Genomic DNA, 12626 nt, shown 5'->3' on the forward strand with positions numbered 1-12626 from the left:
AAGTCAGAGTTACACAGAGAGAGAAAGAGAGGCAGAGAGAGAGGTCTTCCATCTGATGGTCCACTCCCCAGTTGGCCACAACAGCCGGAACTTCGCCAAGCTGAAGCCAGGAGCCTGAGCTTCTTCCGGGTCTCCCACACAGGTGCAGGGGCCCAAGCAGTTGGGCCATCTTCTACTGCTTCCCCAGGTCATAGCAGAGAGCTAGATCGGAAGGGGGTCAGCTGGGTCTCGAACGGGCGCCCATATGGGATGCTGGCATTGCAGGCCAGGGTGTTAACCCGCTGCTCCACAGCGCTGGCCTCAAGGCTCAGTTTCAACATCTGTGCAATGGGGTGGCACAAGTCAGCACACGCAACCCCTGAGCATGGTGCCCGGCTCTGAAGTCAAACTTCGCTCTGAGAAGCACAGGAGGCCTGGGTGAGACACGCGTCAAGGAACCACGTGGTTTGCTTTCAAACACAAGCTGAACCCAGAAGGCATTCGCTTGCCCTCAGATGTGTCCTAGAGCACAGCGGGCAGAGGGCCCAGAGTCCCCAGGCGGCCACGGTGCAGGCCACCACTCAGGAGGCTGCACAGTGCCTGCGGGGTCAGGCAGGAGGTGACCGCAGACACTGTGCAGGCCACACTGGGTTCTTCTGAGAGGGACCCCAGCATCCTCGGGGACAGAAGACCAGACTGACGCCAGCTTAAGACCAGATCAGAACCCCACCATCTCACAGTCCTCTGCCTACACATAGGCGCTGGCAAAGCAGCATGTTGAGAGCTGGCTGCATAGACCACAGAGAGGTCCTGTTTCAGCAAAACAAGACAAAGTTCTTCGTTCAACACACAGAAATCACCCTGTGCCTGGTAACAACAGGGGCCAGCGAGTATCCACCCGTAGGCGCCACGAGCCTGGCTGGCGAGAGCTGTTCAGACACCCCAGGACTCCAAGTTCCAGCAGCCCGGTCTCCTTGCACCAGCCCCTCCCCTTGCTGGGAGCTGCTCTGCCTCCTACTCAAATAAAACTTCACGTCTCCTCACCAATGCGTCCACTCTTCTAAGTTATCATCCACACCAGGACACCAACAGCTAGACGGATGAGCTGGGAAGAACCTGGTGCTGAAACTCACTGGGGAGCTCGACCGACAGCCCACCCTTATCATCAGGACTGAACCAGTGCTGGCATCCGTGCTTTATAAAGACAGACACGAAGAGATCCTTGCTATCCACAGATGGCAAAGAAGCAGAAACCTCTGCGAATCCACTCAAAACTGGGACAGAGTCTGTTTGAGGCTTTATCTTGAAAATCAAAAATGAGCAAGAAATGTTCATTTTTGGCTTGTACATTTCAATGTGTGTGATAATTGTAACTCTGCTAATGACTGCAATTAACAAAGAATAAATGATGGGTTGGCATAATCACTCCAACATTTTCTTTTCTTTTTTCTTTTCTTTTTCTTTTCTTTTTTTTTGACAGGCAGAGTGGACAGTGAGAGAGAGAGACAGAGAGAAAGGTCTTCCTTTACTGTTGATTCAGCGCCCAATGGCCACTGCAGCCGGCGCGCTGCAGCCAGCACACCGCGCTGATCCGAAGGCAGGAGCCAGGTGCTTCTCCTGGTCTCCCATGCAGGTGCAGGGCCCAAGGACTTGGGCCATTCTCCACTGCACTCCCGGGCCACAGCAGAGAGCTGGACTGGAAGAGGAGTGACTGGGACAGAATCCGGCGCCCCGACTGGGACTGGAACCCAGTGTGCCGGTGCTGCAGGTGGAGGATTAGCCTCGTGAGCCGCAGTGCCGGCCCCGACATTTTCTTTAGACCGACGCGCACATGATGCAAAGCGTAGTTCAGGACCTCAGAAGAAGGAGCCCAGCGCCCGCCCGTCCCGCACAAGCAGTGGTGCACAGCCTGCCAGGCCACCCCGGCTGCCAGACTCAGCACGGCTGGGGCCACCTGAGCACTGGGAGAGCCACACAGCACTGAAAGAGGGCTTCCTCCGAAGGCGGAAGAGATGCCCGGATCAGGCTGGGACAAGGCAGTTTTGGGGGCCCTGCCGCCGTGCCGGGACACCCCCTGTGAGGGAGCTTTGACCTGGCCGTGTGAACCTAGCTGCTGGGGCTGCGTGGGAGGACATGGGGAGAGTCAGGTCCTTGATCCCCTGCCGCAAGGGAGATCTGAGCACCGCGGACAAGAGAAGCAAACCAACTGGCCGAGGCGGGATCGCCTGTGGTCTTCCAGCACCGGGAGGCAGGGCAGCAGCGAAGGGGACGCCATTCAGCCCTTCAGACCCCAGCGCGGTGGACAAGGCACGTGCACGGGCGTCAGCTCCCCGACAGCAGGCGTCTGACCTCTCCTTGCCGGGAGAACCAGAGATGCAGAGAAAGCATCTTTCAGAGATCCCCACTGCGACAAGGCACAGACGGGACGGGGCCACGTCTCCCAGACCCTTGCCCCCGCCCACGGAGGAAGTGAGAAGCTGCACACAGCAGCAGGGGCCCACAGTAACACCACAAGGAGAGGAGCACCCCCAGAACCGGCCTCCAGCTCAGCCCTGCCAGACACTCACGGGAGAGAGGGGAAACTGGCAGACACATGACCAGCCAGCTCGAAGTGTCCATGGCTTAGCAAGCCCCTTCCTGGGGCCAGGCCCCGTGCACCACCTCCTCATTTCACACCCTCCTCAACCCCACGACTCAGTGCAAAGGCAGAGGCCACGGGCTCCCCTGGACGTGGTGTGGCCCCAGATCCCAGTGAGCCTGCCAGCTCCTGAGGCCCGGCCCCCGCCCCAGGGGCTCAGAGCTCTGCAGCCCTGGTGTCCGGCCCGGAGTAGGCACTTGGAGAATGCCCCACACATCTGGGTCGGTTCTGTCTCCACCTCATGAGAACCTGCATACCTACAAGAGCTTGGCGAGCAGCTGGAGCTGAGTAAAACTGCGCCACGCCATGGTGCGTGATGCTCCTGTGAGTGCCTGCAGCCGGGTCCAGAGCCAGAGCCCGAGCCCAGCCCCAGTCCCCAGGAGCACCACGCACTTCCCCTGCTTGGCGTTTGGCTGTGCTCGTGAGAGTCGCTGAGCCGCATCTGCCTCCCCCGGAGGGTGTGTGGGACCCCAACATCTTCTCCAAGACTGGCGCTCTGTGAGCGAGGAGATGGATGCCCCCCTAGGAGGCTGGCACAGCCAGGGCACAGCAGCGGCGTGGCAGGGGCCAGGCAGCAGCAGCAGAACGGACTCCAGAAACGCAACACACCCGAGCCAGCCGAGAGCCCCAGGCAGCCTTCAGCCCTGGAGTTCCCCGGGGAACTTCAGGACCCGTGCGTGGGGCCAAGGCAGGCCTCGTCCCTGCCCTGTGCCACGCCCACAACACGGACTTCCTTCCGTCATATCCTCAAAGTGTGCTTCAGTCTTTTATTTTCATTTTCTTAAAAGGCAGTGCAAGAGAGTTACAGAGACACAGAGAAATCTCCCACCCTCAGGTTCACTCCCCAGATGCCCACCACAGCTAGAGCTGGGCCAGGCTGACGCCAGGAGCCGGGAACTCAGGCCAAGGCTCCCATGTGGGTAGCAAAGAGCCAAGGAGTGGGACCATCATCTGCTGCCTCGTGGGCCCCCGAGTAGGAAGCCAGACAAGAAGCGAGGAGCCAGGACTCCAGCCCACACTCTGACATGGGAGGTGGCCGTTCCCAACAGCGGCTTAACCTGCTTTGCCACCACGACCCCTCCCCTTCCTCAGTCGTTTTAGATATGGAAATTTCATCCAAAACAGAAAACGCTCTGAAAAATTACGGTCTGTGCAAACGAGCCAAGATTCCCTGAATTATGAAAGCAAACAAATTAGGAGAGAGGAGCTCCAAATAATCACACAACTCCAATTTCCTATGTTTCAACGTAAACATCAGAATAATCAACTCCGGCGTGTGTGGAGAGCAAAGGAGATGGAGCCGGATGCTGGCGCATTCTTTAGAAGCTGAGACCTAAATGACTAAATTGGCAGTTTATTAACAGGAAAATTATGCTAAGTAGCTTCATGTTGATGTCAAGAATTTTATGCTGTGAGTTATGGCGGGGCACCCTGAGTGCCTCATTTGCATTTTCTCATTTAGAGAGAACAATGGCTGCAAATGAGTGCAGCGTGTTCCCATTACACACCCAGGAACATTTGCACAGACAGAGAGCAATGCCCGAGCCCTGCGTGATGAGCCTTTTGTTGCCTGTGCTCCGGCCCAGGCTGCGGAGAAAGAGGGCGGATTAATTTCTCTGGGCTGCTGATGAAGGACCCTGGGGCCAGAGCTCCCGGGTTTCTCAAAGGACAGGTAGGCACGTGGCACGTGCCTTTATTTTTCAGGACTCACTGGTTTGTTTTCGCTCAGTGGGAACGAGACAGGGAGGACAGGGAGATGACCATCACCCCCACACCTTCCCCAGCTGAGCAACATTCGGGAAAGAAGACCAGGAGCCTGCATGCAGCCCTCATGTGCTACCCCGGGCGGCTCTGCTCTCTTAGCTCACCCCGACAGAGCTTGTGCTTCCCAGCCCCGCTGGCTAACTGGGGTTTGCTGAACACGCCCATCGTCGGAGCAGCTTGTGCCTAGGGCTCTACGGGGTAGAGGAGAAGCAAGCACCACGCCAAGTCCTTGAGAGCTCGTGGATTAGTCAGCGGAAGCAAGAATTCTTAGATCCGCGGTGCTGGGAGAAATCGGGACAAAGTCCTGGATCAAGTGCAGTGTCCAAAGGCGGGTGCCGTGAATCAGACCAGCATGCATCACTGCAAGAAGGAGCTCTTCCCTGAGTGGCCGAGAACCGACCAGGAGCTTGGCTCATCCAGCGTGGACATGCAAGACACCCCGGATGGCAGAACTGCCATCCACAGCTCAAAGCACAGGCCAGCAGGACACCCAGCGCCAGGCACCCGGACGGCAGGATCCGCAGTCACGTGGTGGTGCCCGGTGCAGAGTAGCGGGAAGGGGCCTGCTCCTATCACCTGAGGCTCGGTTCTCCGAAATAGAACCCCACGCCATCATCAGAGACAGTTCTCAAGCCATGATGTTAACCTCGCCTAGACTGCGTGCAGCACTAATAGAACTGCTGGTTTGCCTAATTGCGTTCTGTCGCCGTCCTATGTGGAAACACAGAGAACCATGTTGCCAGGGCCGGCACAGGACCACGGGCTGCTTCTGTAGGAAAGACAGACCTCAGCCGGGAGACGGCACTAGTGTGGGAGGTGCGGCCACGCCACGCAGCTGCCTCACCCTGACTGAGGCCCTGCTTAAACCACATCAGCTGCTCAGTCCTCACGCCACGTGTGCGTGCACGTCACAAAAGGCTGCAGAAAATGGAATGAAAAGATAAGTTCATCTTGGTGCAAAAAACTAAAAATCCACGCATACTTTTTCATAATACACATTTTCCATAAGCTGTTGGAATACCCTTCATGTTCCCACAGTTATCCATATGGATATTAGTGAAGAGCCCACAACAGGCTGGGCACTACCGTAGGGCCTGGGAAGAGCAGGAGTGAGCAGGAGCCCCATTTCGCCCCTGCTGAGGCCTGCAGCAAAATGGAAATCCACCCTAACAGGGCTTTCACAAAACAGAGTCAACTTCACCTGGTTAAACAAAGAGACGCTTACAGGGCCTGGCCTAACTCGGGGAACGGTAGTGCCCTCCAAAGCACTGCCGCACCAGTCCGAGTATCTGTCAGAGCTAGAGAGAGAGGTGGAGAGAGATCTGCCATCTGCTGGTTCACTCCCCAGAGGGCTGCAATGGCCGGGGCTGGGCCAGCCCAAACCCAGGAGCTCCACGTAGGTCTCCCACGCGGGTGCAAGAGCCCACACCCTTCGGCCCTCTTCCACTGCTCTTCCTGGGCCATTAGCCGAGAGCTGGATCGCAAGTAGGGTAGCTGGGACACAAACCACTGCCCACACGGAATGCCGGCGCCACAGGCAGTGGCCTTACCCACTGTGCCACCATGCCAGGCCTGGGCGAGCACATTTTTAACTGTGTAAGAAACCACTGAAAGTAGCTGGACGGTTGGACATCTCGCCAACAAGGTACGAGCATTCCAGTTGCACCATATTCCTAATACTTAGACTTTTAAAGGTGAACCATCCTAATGAATTTGTCATGGAATCTCCCAGAGATTTTAATTTGCATGCTCCTGGTAACTACTCATGCTGAAACCCTTCCGTGTCCTTGTGGCCCAGTCACATGTTTTGTGTATGTGACGTATCTGTTCGAATCCTGGGCCCATCTCAAACGTGGGGTTGTCTTTGCACTGCCAAGCTGTGCGTGTTCTTCTGTATTCTGGATACAGGATCTCTGTCAGAAATTCGTATTGAAAATATTTCCCTCAGTCTGTAGCTTGTTCATTTCATCAACAGTGCCTTCAAAACAGCAGACTTTAATCTTTAGGAGGTCAAACTTATCAATTTCATCTTCCTTAGGCTCATGCTTTTGAAAGATTCTGATCCTAAGGATCTTTGCCTATGTCCAAATTGTGAAGATTTTCTCCTGGTTTTCTTTTTTTCCAGAAGCTATCTGTGTGTTCTTTTTTAAAGACATATTTATTTGAAAGGCAGAGTTAGAGAGAGAGGAAGAGACAGAGACAGAGAGAGAGAGACTCATCCACTGGTTCACTCCCCAAATGGCCACAACAGCCAGGGCTGGACCAGGCTAAAGACAGAAACCAGGAGCATCATCCGGGTCTCCCACGTGGGTGCAGGGGCCCAAACACTTGGTCCATCTTCCACTGCTTTCTCAGGTGCATTAGCAGAGAGCTGGATCAGACGTGGAGCAGCCAGGACTTGAACAGGAACCCCTATCGGATGCCCATGCTGCAGGCAGCAGCTTACCCCTCTACACCACACTGCCGGCCCTAAGCTTGCTGGTTTTAGAGCTTGCGTGCAGGTTTATCATCCACCTGAGTTAGTTTGGTGAAGGGCATGAAGCAAAGCATGAGCCCACTGTTCCTCCGTATGCACCCAGCTGCTCGACTGCACCTGTTGCAAGGGCGTCTTTGTGGAAATCAGCTAACCACACGTGCAAGGCTCTAACTTTTTTAAAGATTTATTTATTTATTTGAAAGTCAGAGTTACACAGAGAGAGAAGGAGAGGCAGAGAGAGAGGTCTTCCATCCACTGGTTCACTCCCCAGTTGGTCGCAACAGCTGGAGCTGCACTGATCCAAAGCCAGGAGCCAGGAACTTCTTCCGGGTCTCCCACGCAGGTGCAGGGGCCCAAGGACTTGGGCCATCTTCTACTGCTTTCCCAGGCGATAGCAGAGAGCTGGATCGGAAGTGAAGAGTCAGGACTCGATCCAGCACCCATATGGGATGTCAGTTCTGCAGGCGGTGGCTTTACCTGCTACGCCACAGCGCCGCCCCCCGCCCCAAGGCTCTGTTTCTGCACTCTATTCCGTCCCATTGATCTCTGCATCTATACTCACAGCGTCCCACACTGTGGTCTGGATTCCTGTAGCTTTGCTGCAGGGTGCACAGCCAGGTATTAGAAGCCCTCCAAGGCTGCTCTCTCTCTCTTTAGATCGAGCTACCCTTGGTCCTTCCTGCTCTCCTGTTAACATTCCGAATACCGCCTTCCGAGTGTGTCTGGAAGCGCGATCAACTTCACTGCTGACTTCGTCAGAAAAGAGAGTGCAAACGTGATCTGATGATGGAAACCTAGATGCAAGTTGGAGGCCGGCTAGCTCTGTGCAGTGACGGGGAAATGGCCAGCCACCGAGTCACGGCCTTCTCCTGGAAGCGAGTGACTGTTCTGTAGCTGTGTTCTGCAGGAGCCGCCACTCCTCCGGGCCCTGGTTTGTTTTCTCTGGGACAGGAGCATCTTTCAGACACACATGCCATGATTGTAAATTGTTCATCACAGACACAATCAGCCTTCAAAGTCCTGCCTCTGCCTCACTGCTGCCTGTTATCCAAAGCGGGCTCGCAGCCTGGGGTCACCAGCTGGAGTCTTCTCAACTCGGGGTGAGTGGCCTGGACCACACGCTGGCGCTACGTGCTGGAGCTTGCACGCCAACGGCACAGCCAGGTTGGGGGTGGACAGACAGAGACGAGGCTCCAAGCTGATGTGCAAGGTTGCTGTTAATGCCTCCCTTCCCGACATCGGGTGTGTGAGGCCAGCACCAGCTTCCCATCTCCAAAACCACAGCCAGACCTGGGACGTCTCCACTGGTTGATTTCCATTTGTAGAGCCCAGGAAGGCCCACTTGGGGGAAACAGGAGGGCAGGGCGTGGACCAGGAGTTTTGCCAGCCCCCATGTCATTCATAAAATAAAACTTTAAGGGACAGACCCCTACCCTCCCCACACTGCTGTCTCTCTCTAGGTCTTTGTTCTGCCATCCAGCGTGCACGCCCAGCCAGCTTAGAACAGTGCAATCAGACATCCTCATTACCTCCACCTGCTCCGGAATTCCGCTCTGGGTCATCATCTTCTCATCGTGAGCTGAGAAAATACCAAGGGGAGGTTCATCCCGTCTCCTGCACACAGTTCTGACACTCCCAGGAGCGAGGCCGTGTCCTGGGCCTGAGCTCTCCTCGTCCACACTCATGGAGGACAGCTGAGCTAGAAAGTGATGGCAGGCCCATCCCAGCCATGCCATGCACGGAGACCTCACTAAGCGCTCCCAGAATGCTCAGCTGTGTGGCACACAGGGGTACGTGGTGCAGTGAACGGTGCCCGCGCCGAGCACCACCCTGCAGACGCCCCTTTGGCAGAGGTGGCCCTGGAGCCACATGGTCCACCCACACAGCTTCTTCAGCCATGGCACAGCCATCCCTGCTCTCTGCCGGGAAATGCTACGGCCACGGAAATCACCCCGATTTCCTTTATCCAACAGGCAATCCCAAAGAAGGTGCAGGAGGGGGTTTGTGGGTCTGGAGGCATTTCTTTTAACTGCAGGGTCTGACATGGCTAGAACTGGGTGCACTAAAAAATGACACAGCAGGGGCTGGTGCTGTGGCGCAGTGGGTCAAGCCACTGCTGAGGATGCTGGCATTCCCATTTGGGCACCATCCATGTCCTGGCTGCTCTGCGTCCCAGCCAGCTCCCAGCTAATAGAGAAAAGCAGCGGAAGACAGCCCAAGTGCTGGGTACCCTGAACCCACATGGGAGACTGGGAAGAAGCTCCTGGCTCCTGGCTTCAGCCTGGCCCAGCACTGACCACTGCAGCCATCAGCGGAATACACTATCTGTTTCTCTCTCCATCTCTCCCTCCTTTTCTTATAACTCTTTCAAATAAATAAATAAATCTTTTTTAAAAAAATGTAAAATAACAAAGGGATAGATTAAAGAGAGGCAGGCCAGCTGACTCTGGATAGAGCTGCTGGCCCAGGAAGGTGTCCCTGCTGAGTGACGCACCTTATACTTCCCAAAAGTAGGAAGCGATTCAGTTTGTAAGACAAATCAGACTCCTAGTAACAAAAATAAAACCAGTTTGAACAATTCCGTCTTTTACCCCATCCTCTGCTGAACCAAATTAAGAAAGGCGCAGGAGCCCTTCCCAGGAAGACGAGCGCTGCTGCGCGTGGAAGCTTCTGTTAACGTGGGAATGGCTCCCCAGCTGCAAACGGAAGCCAGTGGCACGTGAGCGCTAAGCCGGCGGAGGATGGGCTGGGGTGGGAGTAGGGGGCAGCACCGATGCTTTATTCTCCGTCGCGTCTTCCCAAACCGTAAAGCACATCCCGCATCCAGCTCTGACGACGGCCCAGACAATGAGAAGACACAGGGACCCAGAGAGCCACCAAGAAGCAGCAGAGCAGAGTGTGAAATGGAAAATCTCCAACAGCCAGCAAACCCTGCAGCCACAAAGGCCATTGAACGACTCTAGGGAGACTGAGCTTGAGCCTGGCGGAAGCCAAGAAAGGCACGGCTGCTTTCTGGGAATGGAGGCCTTGCAGCAGGTGGACCGGACCATGAGCTCGGCCCTTTTCCGAGGCCGCGATGGCCCCCTCTCCCATCGTTGAAGCAGATGATGAGCTGGCGCAGTCTCCGTGCCATGGGTGTATCCTGCACACCCGCAGAAGGTCCCGCGCATGTCACCTGACTCCCCTGTGCACACCTGGGGACCAGCCGCCAGCACCCCCCAGCTGATCCCGAGAGGCCGGGAGGCTCCAAACTCAAAACATCAAGCACTGGCAAGGACGGTTTCCTGTGTGATAGGTTCACATTGTGTGAGCTGAAATACTGCACCGTAGCAGTGAACGCGTACAAACACGTGTCCGACATTCTAAAAAGCACGTCCAAACACGTGTCCGTGAGACGTTCTAAAACACGAGGTCATTAAGGAAGGAGCAGCGCCCCGTGAGGCCGTGGTGGACCAGAAATTTCTCCAGGGTGCAGATGGCGAAACCCAAGCGGCATCACAGCTCCGAAGGCAGAGGCCAGGAGGCTGGGCAGGTCTGGGCTGTGGGACCACTCACTCCTCTCCAGTCATGAAGGGCGGATCAGCATGAAGCCAGGGCAAGCCAGACTGAGACAGCGGGAATGAGCCCCAGACGCCAGCAGTGAGGAAATGCAGAGGCCGACAAGACCCAGGACCCAGCAGCAGGGAAGCCAAGGGCACTGGGCTGCTCCTGGCCTTGGGGAACCCCCACCCCACCTCTGGAAGCCCCATCAGGGCCGAAGGGTCTAGAGAGGGGGACGGGGTGGGAGCGGAGGAGCCTGGGTAACTTCCAGGCAGCTCTAACTGGCCTGTTGCTCCTCAGGAGAAAATGCAGAGGTAGGAAAGGACCTAGGTCAGGACGCAGCTCTGGGCTATTCTGGCCGCAGCCTGAGGGGCTGTGAGAGGTCGGTGGCTTCACAGCCACCAGACAGCTCTGCAGGGCTCCAGGCTGCACACAGACAGTTGAGATAGAACAGTGGCCACGAGGGGGTCCCTCACGAGCCCCTGGCAGATTGTAACTGCTCAGCTGTGCACGTGCTCCAGGGTCTCGGGATGAGAAGGCGTGGAAGCTAAAGCCTGCTAGATGGGGTCTGGGGTCCCCATGTGTCCAAGTCAGCACCCACCAGGGAGTCTGTGCACCTCCCCCGTGCAGAGCCGGGAAACCTTCCCAGAGGGAGTCCTGCCTCCTGACCTGGAAACCAGGTGCGGGGGTCCACAAGGAGCCCCCTGCTTTACCCTAGAACCAGGACCCCTGCTCCGTATGCACTGAAAACATGGCAGAGACAGGAGGACGCACTCCTAGTATTTCCTCCAGGGGATTCCTATGTAAAGAGAACAGGGGTCAGCCCACGTGGCCGGCAAGCGTCCTTCATGGGGGAAGCTTCCCCCTGGAGACCACAGCCCCGGGAGCAAGAGAGGGGAGCGCGGTCAGCAGCCAGACAGGAAGTGGACAGGAAGTGGAAGGGGAGGGTCAGCTACTCACCGTGCACCAGGAGGGAGGGAGATGGAAAGGAAGGAAAGGGAATTCATCAGAAAGGTGGAAGTGTAGCTCGGGGAATCAGAGACGGGGGAAAGGGATCCCTTAGACAAGACGGAATCCCACCAGCCAGGAGCGGCCCAGGGCAGCAGGAGCTCACGGGCCATCTCTGCAGTGCAGCCGTCAGCACAGCTCCGGTGTGGAGCCAGAGTCCGGGGCAAAGTGTGTGCTGGTCAGCCCGGGTCAGCCGTGCGCTGGCTCCAGGGATGGCACAGGCAAGGTCCCCAACAGACAAGAGGAACCCTCGTGCAGAAAAGGGGTGCGAGGCCAGCACCGTGGCAGAGCCAACGCAGTCGCCACCTACAACGCCGCCTCCCGTGTGAACACCGGTCTGAGTCCCGGCTGCCCCACTTCCCATCCAACTCCCTGCTAATGTGCCTGGGAAAGCAGGAAAAGATGGCCGTGGGCCTCGGCACCCATGTGGGAGACGTGGAAGAAACTTCCGCCTGGTCCCCCCCGGCCACTGCTGCCGTTTGGAGAGTGAACCAGCGGATGGAATATGTCTGTCTCTTTTTGTGTCTTCTTCTAACTCTGCCTTTCAAATAAATAAATAAAACTCTGAAATGATAAAAGGGAAGGAGACTCCAAGTAGCTGAAGTGAAGAATCCCATCACGTATGACACACGCACAGGGAGACACGTGAACATGGAACACACACAAGCACGTGCACACACACTCGTCCTCCACAGCCGCGTTGTTCTCACTTGCCCAACAGGAAAAGCACTGCCAGGAGGGCTTGCCGGGAAGGCTGCGTGGATGCCTGTGAGGTTCCAGCACAGCACCCGGCACCAGGAGTGCCCAGTAAGTCAACCAGGAGGTTTCCAACACAGACTTTTACGCCTGCCACCTAACGCAGCATCTCGCCCCTCACGAAGGACCCAGCCCCAAGATGCTGCCAGTTACAGTACCACTGTCAATCCCAGGGCCTCGGGGTCACGCCTCAATGGCCCACCACCGACAGATGAAGTGGGAAATGTACCCCAGCCCCACCTCCTACTAAACATGGGAGGCGGGGGCGGGGGCGGGGGCAGGGAGGTAGGGAAGGGATACGTCAAGTTTACCCAACTCAGAAAGCAAGGAGACAGACCTGGAGGCCTATTCTCCGTACCGCCCTGCAGCCCCCCAGAGGGGCCGTGTCGGACTCAGGCAGACCTGGCTCTGGGCTTCAGGAGAAGCCGTCTGGGGAGCAGAGGGGTGAGCTCGGGGGAGCACCCC

The 12626-nt window shown here is 56.6% G+C and overlaps 1 long non-coding RNA gene across 5 annotated transcripts in view; it reads right to left on the reverse strand.

Annotated features, from left to right (window-relative positions):
- The window catches only part of LOC149126052 (uncharacterized), a 237920-nt gene that overhangs the window by 73582 nt on the left and 151712 nt on the right, over window positions 1-12626 (reverse strand). For 2 of the 5 annotated variants that reach the window (XR_016236099.1, XR_016236102.1), the window contains 2 exons: window positions 8387-8436; window positions 7026-7259 (listed from right to left, as the gene is read on the reverse strand). The exons of the other annotated variants lie outside the window; for them this stretch is intronic. This is a non-coding gene — a long non-coding RNA (uncharacterized LOC149126052). Of the gene's footprint in view, window positions 1-7025; window positions 7260-8386; window positions 8437-12626 lie in introns of those variants that run through there. 5 annotated transcript variants of the gene reach the window in all.

Source organism: Oryctolagus cuniculus, chromosome 6 (genome assembly GCF_051225735.1).
Source record: "Oryctolagus cuniculus isolate XC-2025 breed Fujian yellow rabbit chromosome 6, ASM5122573v1, whole genome shotgun sequence".
Classification (NCBI taxonomy): Eukaryota; Metazoa; Chordata; class Mammalia; order Lagomorpha; family Leporidae; genus Oryctolagus; species Oryctolagus cuniculus.